This window comes from Cnephaeus nilssonii, assembly GCF_951640355.1.
Source record: "Cnephaeus nilssonii genome assembly, chromosome: 21".
Classification (NCBI taxonomy): domain Eukaryota; kingdom Metazoa; phylum Chordata; class Mammalia; order Chiroptera; family Vespertilionidae; genus Cnephaeus; species Cnephaeus nilssonii.
In genome coordinates, this window is record NC_137092.1 from 13048742 (window position 1) to 13058517 (window position 9776).

Consider the following 9776-nt stretch of genomic DNA (forward strand, 5'->3'; position numbering starts at 1 on the left):
CTGGGCTCAGCTGGAAACTAGCTCCCGGCCTCCCACGTTCTCAACCGCAATCGCTGTCCACACCCCTTTCTGCCCTGCACCCGCCTTCCCATAAACCAGACGCTTCTGCAGAAAATACGCCCCGGCCCCCCAACGTCGGAGCCTCCTTCACTCGGCTCGCCTCCCTTTCCCCCAACCTGCGCCAGAACCCAGTATTCGAACGTTCTTCCCCGTCCCCTGGCCTCCACAAAGCATTTTCCCGCCTTGTACCTTTTTCACCATCGTATTTACCACCTTCCAAATTATGTCACTCAGTCTTAGAAATCACAGTCATCGTTTGTCTTTTGTCCTGCAGTAAATCCCGCCAGAGCGAGGCTCTCTTGGTACATATTAGAGCTTAATGCATATTTGTGGAATGAATGGGAACGGGGCATGGAGTTTACCTTGAAGAGGGATGCAAGTTTACATTGAAGAGGAATGATCCTCATTCTAAATGGAAGGGGACTCAACCCCAGATTGTAAATCCACTGTTTAAAAAGTGGGGGAGTTGGACCCAGCCCCCAGGAGAGTAAAGTCAGGGGGTGCTCAGCAGGCTAGAGGCACTGCCAATACACGAGCTGTGGTTCAACAGCACGGCTGCCGAGGTCGGCCTCCCAGAGGGTAACCATTGAGAGGTGTGGAAAAGAGAGCGAGTTAGCTTACGTCGCTGGGCTCTGGATATGGTCCTCGCTTTTTTTATTCACCAAATATGTACTGTGAACGTATTTAGGGTTAAAGAGGAGTCTGAAATGCAGCTGACAGTCCGGTTTGTTCAGGGAAGCTGTTTCCTTCCCCTCCCCCCAGGCTTCGGAAGCTAGCTAGGTGTGGGTCGTGGAGGGTAAAGTCCATCCACCAGTTGCTGAGCTGGGATGCAAAGTCTCTGCATTCCAGAGGAAGCTTTAGGAAAGGTTAGAGTCATCCAACCGGCCCCAGCCCTGGAAGGAACAGCGGAAAACGGTGTGGGGGTGGGGACCCGAAGATAAAGTGGCGATCCGGGACCCGGACCGCCTTCCTCTCCTGATGAAGGTGGTGGAGCGGGGAGGTGTTGAACGGTGTGTGTGTGTGTGATTGTTGAATGGACCCAGATACTTAGCGTATCTGCAGTAAATAAAAAGTAAGGGTGGGAAAGGAGACGCCCACCCCAGCACTCTGAACGTAGACTAGGAGGAAAACCCGGGAGTGCTCTGAGTCACCATCATGTCATCTGTTCCTCAAGGAAGCACTCAGTCCCAGGACACCATCAGGCACAGGTGGGGAAGGTGACACCAAGGTCTCTTTCCAGAGTTTGCGGTCCCTCTTCTTTTCCATTTTTAATTTTTTTTAAAAAAAATTTATTTCTGAGAGGAAGGGAGAGGGAGAGAGAAACATCAATGATGAGAGAGAATCATTGCACGCCCCCTACTGGGGATGGAGCCAGCAACCCAGGCATATGCCCTGACCTGGAATCAAACCGGTGACCTCTTGGTTCCTGGGTCGAAGCTCAACCACTGAGCCACACGAGCCGGGCTGTGCTCCCTCTTCTTAATACATGTTGCAATTTGCCAAAACTGGCCAGTTTATAAATATGGCAAAGGTAGAAAATTAGAGAAAATACAATATTCAGAAAGAAGAAAAATATAACCTTGACATTCAAGAGGGCAATTTTACTTTTGTGAAATAGTGTAAGAAAACACATTCTAGGTAACTTGGAGGTTTCATCGAAGGAGTGAATTTGCAGCCAAATTCCTGTTTTACAATTCTTTCCTGAGTTCTCCAAAGACTATCACCAGGACCACTAACAACTCGACTGAAATTATCTCAAAGATCACCTGTCAATCTGTGGCCGGTTCCTAAATGGAGCAGCAGGAAAGATTACACAGGAAACTTAATTAAAGATAAATAACCAAAAGAAGGTGATGCCACCCTGGCCAGGTGGCTCGGTTGGGTGGAGCATCGTCCCGTACACCAAAAGGTTTCGGGTTTGATTCCCTGGCAGGGCACATACCTAGGTTTCAGGTTCCATCCCAGGTCGGTTGGGGCACATTTGGGAGGCAACTGACCGATGTTTCTCTCTCTCTCTCTCAAATTAATTTTTAAAACAAACAACAACAAAAACCCACATGTTCTCGGGTAAGGATTTAAAAAAAAAAAGTGGTGCCCTAACCGGTTTGGCTCAGTGGATAGATCATCGGCCTGCGGACTCAAGGGTCCCAGGTTCGATTCCGCTCAAGGGCATGTACCTTGGTTGCGGGCACATACCCAGTGGGGAGTGTGCAGGAGGCAGCTGATAGATGTTTCTCTCTCGTTGATGTTTCTAGCTCTCTATCCCTCTCCTTTCCTCTCTGTAAAAAATCAATAAAATATATATATTTTTAAAAAGTGGTGATGCCATTGGCTGAGATTGAAAGTGTTACCAGCGAGAAGAGACTTACCTTGGTACTTGTCTTCTTGAAGGAAAGATTTCAGTCAAGAGACAAAAGTGTAGCAAAGTAAGAATTTATTGGCTGCAGCAAAAACACATTGAGGACAGTAAAATAAGAAAGGTCATATTTTCTTCTTTTTTTTAAGCCTTTTTTATGGCTACGTAGTATCCTATTGTGTAAATGTATCAATTTTTTTCAGATGTATACATGTTTGTTTAGTTTGAGTCTTCTTTTTATTTTATTTTGTCCAGTTTTGTCTTTAGCTATGCTTATTGACTTTTCATTTTTGAAGGTTTTGCTCTTTGCCCTGTGGGGGTCAAGAACACTGACTTAATTTTAGTAAATTAATTTTTATTATTAAAACTGACTGTTGTCCCAAGTGTTTTAAAAAAAGAAAGAAAGAAAGGGTATAGAAGAAGCAACAGAAGAGTGTCGGCGGCGGGGCTGCTGTGGCTTACTGAGGAGTTGGAGAAAAGGGGGCCGTGGAGACAGGCTCAGGGGCTTAGCCTGGGACGAGTGTCTGCTGCCCACTGCTCCCCTGGTCGCAAGTCTCCTGGGGACCCTTAGAGGAAAGAAGGGGGGAAGGGAAATGGCACGGGAGTGCTCTCCTGGGGGAGAATGCACATCGGTTCCTTTGTGTTGAAGTATTTCTCTCTCTCTCTCTTGCAGGTGGGAATCTCAGGGGAGGGTTTTAATGGAGCCAGGGCTGGGGGTCATCAGTCAATACAGCTGGTCCTGAGACAGCCACAGCATCACCTCTGGTTTTCCTGCTTTTCTGGGCTTGGAGCTGACATACAGCTGAGACCTAGATGTTATCTTTAGGGGGGAAAAGTCAGGGGGGGGCCAACCCACATGACCTGAGATAGCTAGGGGAGGAAAGTTTACCCTGGAGGCAAGGTTCTTGTTTTCCCAGTTTTGACCGTTGCTAAGCATCCGGGGCTTTCTGCCCGGGTGAGTTTCTGTACCTGGCCCATCTTCCTTGCTCTGCTCATGTCTGTCTAACTGCCAATAACAGGACTGGAGATAGAAGGGTTTGGGGAGGGTCCAGAGAATGAAGAAGAATATAATAAATTAACTTTGGGACCTGCCATTTTGGAGAAAGAGGTGGGACACACACACACACACACACACACACACACACACACAGAGTCTAGCAAACAACTGGAAATGACGCTTAAAAGAGAATTTAGGGGTAGAGACAGATCTAAAAATTATCCTCATAAATGTGAAAATTTGCAAAGAGGACCAAAGAATAAACCTTGAGAAACCTTGAGACAGATGGAGAAAAAAAAAAAAAGTGACAAAGCATTCAGAGAGATAGATGAAAAAGTCCATGAAAGGTAAGGGTTCCCGTAGAAGATACTGGAATTTGGCATTTGGAAGTTATGCTTGACCTTCCAGATGTCAGTTTCAGATCGTCCGCTCGCCTGCATTAACAGAAGTACATCAAGAAAAGAGGAAAAAAAAGAAAGAAAGAAAAGAGGAGAGCCCTACCCAGTTTGGCTCAGTGGATAGTGCATCAGCCTGCGGACTGAAAGGTCCCAGGTTCGATTCCGGTCAAGGGCAGGTACCTTGGTTGCAGGCACATCCCCAGTAGGGAGTGTGCAGGAGGCAGCTGATTGATGTTTCTCTCTCATCAATGTTTCTAACTCTCTATCCCTCTCTGTAAAAAATCAATAAAATATATTTAAAAAAAAAAAAAGAGGAGAAAGGGTACCTTCACTTAAAGAAGAACAGGGTGAAAGGAAGGGGAAGTTGTTGGGGTGTGTTTTTTAAATATTTTTATTGATTTCAGAGAGGAAGGGAGAGGGAGAGAGAGAGAGAAATATCAATGATGAGAATCATTGATTGGCTGCCTCCTGCACGCCCCCTACTGGGGATCGAGCCCACAACCGGGGCACGTGCCCTTGACCGGAATCAAACCCCGGACCCTTGGGTCTGCAGGCCAACGCTCTATCCACTGAGCAAAACCAGCTAGGGCAAAAGGGGAAATTTTATATATTTATTTTGTTTTTAGGAAGGAGAGCCTTGGTTATATTTTGAGAATACTCCAGAAGAATGAGCAAGAGTCAAGAAATAGGAAGGAGGGAGGGAGGGAGGGAAGGAGGGAGGGAGGGAGGGAGGGAGGGAGGGAGGGAGGGAGGGAGGGAGGGAGGGAGGGAAGGAAGTCAAAGCCTGGACCTACAGGAAAAGGTAAAGTCTGTGTTCTAGAGCTTAAATTGGAAGACCAGGCATGAAGGAGTGGTGAGTTGAAGAAGATGAGTCAGATAAACTTTAGTTCACTGGATTGCTGGACCTGCCAAGGATAAGTGATTCCGAGGGCTGAAGGCTGTAAACAAGTTTGGAACTGGTGGAATTGCCTTCCATAAGGACATGATAAATGCTCAAGGAATGGTAAAAATGAAACACTACCAGAAAGTCTCCCTTTAGATAGAATAGGGTGGTATCTAATCTGGACCTTGAAAAAAAACAGGTAATTGAAAGCAAAGGAGGAATGAAGTCAAGGAAGCAGGTAAAGGTTCTTGGGATCGGAGAGTGTAATGTCTGTTGTGGGAAATGGAAGGAGCACCTACAGGCTGAGCCAAGGGGCAGGGGAGGAGTGGAAACTAAGACTGGGAAGGCAGGATCTGGGATAGATTAGGCAAGGCCTTGACTACCAGGATAAGGAATGTGGACTTTTTGGGTAGGTAATGGAGAGCCATTGAAGGTTACAGAGCCAGAAGGTGGTTACTTCCGGAGGTTAATCTAGGTCGATATGATAATATAATGGCCAGGTGAGGTGGTGGCCAAGGCAAGGGAAAGAAAGGGACCATTCACCCTGATGTCCTTTTAGCACATTACTCATCATTTCTTTCTCAAGCTTTGTTTACAAATACTTTGCTCTTCAACAGCAATAATAATATGTAATTATACTATTGCTTGGGGCTTTTCCTGGTCAACTCAAATTGCTATTGTAGGTGTTGTTAGGGAAGATAATAAGAAATGGCCACTTTATATGCTCATTTGATAGACTTTATATACTCACTTGATCCTTGGTTCAGGATCTGATTTTATTTTGAGGAAAACTATAATGCTGAACAAGTGTCTGAAAATCCTTGGAATTCAGTTTCCTTTGAGAAATTAAGAAGATGACCCCAGATTTCACAATTATATTGTTTCATTGGGGCTTCTTGGTGGGGGGAAAGGTCAGGTTCTGTCTTCCGGCTCCTCCTTTTATCATCAGCTAGGAACATGAGTACGTGTAACCATATCTGGTACACACTGGGTGACTGTTTAGGACAAAGAATTCCAAGCAACCTTTTTAGCCTAATCAGTCACTCTCTGACAAGGAAAAGACTCATCCCCAAGCTCCTCAAGTCTCCCCACAGCCTCTAACTCCTTTACCATCCTAGCTGACCCACCTCTAATACTCGGAGCAACTAAATTGCAGTATTTTCAATATCTCCAGCAAACATTCAAAATAAGAGTATCATTTAAAAGGGGAAAAAAAGAAAAAGTACCCGGCCGGCGTGGCTCTGTGGTTGAGAGTCGACCTAGGAACCAGGGGGTCCCAGGTTCCATTCCCGGCCCGGTTGCGAGCTCCATCCCCAGTGTGGGGCGTGCAGGAGGCAGCCGATCCATGATTCTCTCTCATCATGGATGTTTCTATCTCTCCCCCCTCTTCTCTGAAATCAATAAAAGTATTAAAAAAAAAAAAAAGAAAGGAAAAAAAAGTCCGAATGGTGGGCTCAGTGATTGAGCATTGACCCATGAACCAAGAGGTCACTGGTTCGATTCCCTTGATCTCCAGTAGGGGGCGTACAGGAGGCAGCCTATTGATGATGTTCCTCTCCTTTTGGTGTTTCTATCTCTCTATGCCTCTCACTTCCTCTCTTTCTAAAGATCAATAAAAACATATTTTTAAAAAGGGGAGGGGAAAAGTAAGAAGGCCACATATTTCCAATTCCAAGGGATATTACAAGGGTCAGATTCCTTCATACTTTTCCCCCCTGACTTGTTAAAACGCCATTCTGAGGAGAGAGCCAGCTTTCTTGCACACACCCAAACAACAGCTGACTCCACCTCCCACCTCACTTTCCTTTCCTCAGCAGTGAAGGAGGCAGAAGCTTGGCAGCTTAAACATATACACATGTTCCCAGAGCCTCACATTCTCTCGCAGGCCACTGTGGCAAAGAGTTTCCGCAGTCCCACTAACTGTTTGATTTCCTTAGCTTCTTTATCTGAATTTTTTTTTTTCAAAGTAATGTCTCAAATACAAGAGGAAGGTGATATATGGACTTAGCACTGGACTCAAAGACAAAATACCTGATATGGCAGCCATGGAGATGTGCAGCTCAGATCTCCTTTAAGAAAGACTCTGCCATTCAACTGCCAAAGTGCACTTAGCTTTCCGCCTCCAGCTACATCACCTCTGAGATCCATTACAGTGTCAGAGCTAAGGCGTCTCTCTCCCCGGGTGGCCCCTATAGCCTGTGACAGGCACAGGGTGGGTATTAGGGCCTGGCCGTGTCGGCCCACGGTTGTACTCCTCTACAGGACACTCTGTGCTAGTCTCGAGCTTTCCATTGGGTTGTTTGCAACTTGAAAAGGATCTGCATCACAGCGTGAGGCTATCCTTGTCCAGTCTGGCTCCCTGTTCTTTCTTTTCCCGGGGATCAAATCTGCATCGCTATCTGAAGGCGTTCCCTGCCCACTCCTGCTTCCTTCCCCCTTGACCCTTCACAGGCATTCCCACCCAAGGAACCTCTTGCACTCCTCATTTCATCTCAGCATCTGCTTCCCAGATTGCCCGAATGGACTCAGTTATTTCCAGGAGTGGTCAGCAAGAGCAGGCATTCAGATAGGGTTTGAGGTCTCATTACTCACCACCTGGCTTATAATAAGAACCACTCCTGGGTAGTATGTGGGATACAGACAGTCTCTGGGACAAGACAGGGACCCAGTTGCGAAGTGGGACAATGTTCCTATGGTGCAACCATTCAGGCATATTGAGTAGGCGGAGGGGGAGCAGTGAATACAGGGACAGTGGAATTGATTGGCTGTTACGATGCACTGAGCCCTGCCAAGAGATAATGAAAAGCTGAGAGCAGTTACCAAACATTGAGCATTAACTGTGAAGGCCAGAGAGCCTCTTTGATGGGTTACAAAGAGGCTCTTATCTACAGCAGTGGGAGAGCAAAAATAGCTGAAGACCAAACTCAGGACTTAGAGTTCCAGGAGGCAGATCTGCAATCAAGGTCAAGGCCTCAGGTTTGGGAAACTCAGAAATCTGACACATGGAATGGAAATCTAGGTGGTGCCCCCAAAGATTTTTGGCTCCCTATACTCCTCTGTACCCTCAGAACTTAAGAGGGGGTCCACCCCTCCCTATTAAGAGCTAGCACTCCCTACATGTGGGAAGACACTCTAGGGGCCTCGTCCCCTCAGAATCTGCCTTCGCCTTCTCTCCTGATTGCCAGGATCTTTTTTTTTTTTTTTTAGAGAGGAAGGGAGAGGGAGAAGGAGAGGGAGAGAGAGAGAAACATCAACGATGAGAGAGAACCCCAATCAGCTGCCTCCCACATGCCCCACACACCCCACCCTACAGTGGGGATCGAGCCCGCAACCCAGGCATGTGCCCCCACCAGGAATCAAACCATGATCTTCTGGTTCATAGGTCAACACTCAACCTCTGAACCATGCCGTCTGGTCTGGGCCTGCTAGGATCTTAATTAGGGTAAAGTTACAGCAGAGTCCAGAGAAAATGTGCTGGTCCTGACGAGGGACCCAAAGTAGCTACAAGAACTAACCAACATGTACTGGTAAGAGTTGGGGAGTATCTGTGGGATTGGATTATGATGGTGCTTAATCAAGGGGCAGAAATACAAGACTGGGTAAGGGAGAGTTTATTGACTGGGGCTCACTGTCTAGGAATAGAATTTAACTCCTGGTAAGGACCTGCCCCAGTGGCTCCTAAAACATGGAGGAAATGATAACCTTTGCTGAGTGAAGTTCAACTACCTGAATTGCCAAGGCAATTGGGGGAAGAAAGGATTAAATGGCTCAGTGACGTAGGCAAGCTAAAGTCCATTATAAGAGGCCAGAAGCCCTATCAAAGGATGCTCCACAAAAGGTCTAGAGCAGTGGTTCTCAACCTTTCTAATGCCGCGACCCTTTAATACGGTTCCTCATGTTGTGGTGACCCCCAACCATAAAATTATTTTCGTTACTACTTCATAACTGTAATTTTGCTACTGTTAATGAATCGTAATGTAAATATCTGTGTTTTCCGATGGTCTTAGGCGACCCTGCTAGCGGTTCTCAACCTAAGGCTGTAGAGCCTAAGACCATCGGAAAACACAGATATTTACATTATGATTCATTAACAGTAGCAAAATTACAGTTATGAAGTAGCAACGAAGATAATTTTATGGACCAAACCAGAGAGGGTCGGACCTGCATTACCACCATTTGTCCACCATCCAGAACTGAAATATCATTGCTGTTATGAACACATAAACAACTGTTGGACATAGAAATCAGGACTCAAAAGAACTGTTGGCCCAGAAAGAAACTCACTATAGACTGATTCATTTGCCTCTCAGCATAACCATTATTGCTTGTCTCATTTTCGGTTCCTATAAGTGTATTCCTAGTATCACATGAGCTCACTCATCTAGGGGAAAAGATGAACAACATAGACTGAAGAACAAGAACAGCATTGATCAGACTGTCAGACCTCAGAGGGAAGGTAGGGGAGGGTGGGGGCAAGGGAGATAGATCAACCAAAGGACTTGTGTGCTTGCATATGAGCCTAACCAGTGATCACAGACAACAGGGGGATGGGGGCATGCGTGGGGGGGGGGGGGTTGGGATGGGAATGTGTATGTGTGGGGGGAATTGATGACAAATATGTGATACCTTAATCAATAAAGTAATTTAAAAAAGAAAAGAAAATAGTTTTATGGCTGGGGGTCACCACAACATGAGGAACCGTATTAAAGGGTCGCGGCATTAGGAAGATTGAGGACCACTGGTCTAGAGGAACCCCATCTACCAAGGCCATCAGGAATGTGCTGCTGAGAGACTTTCTTTTGTAAGCCGGAGCTAGCAATGAGAGGAGATGCTGTCACAGCTTGGCTCTTTTATAGCAACAGGGATCAGTGGCAATAGGGGCCAGGTGGCAGCACTTAACTGCCGGGAGCCTGGGGGTTACAATGATCAGAATAACTGGCAAGGTCAGAGCGACAGCCCAGGGAGCTTGGCACAAAGAGTTGTGTGGATGGTTAGTAGAACATGGAATACCTCAGGGCAAAACAGAGGCCCAGGCAAAACAAGAGTGTTGCTGAAACAAAACAAATGAAGAAGCAAACCAAC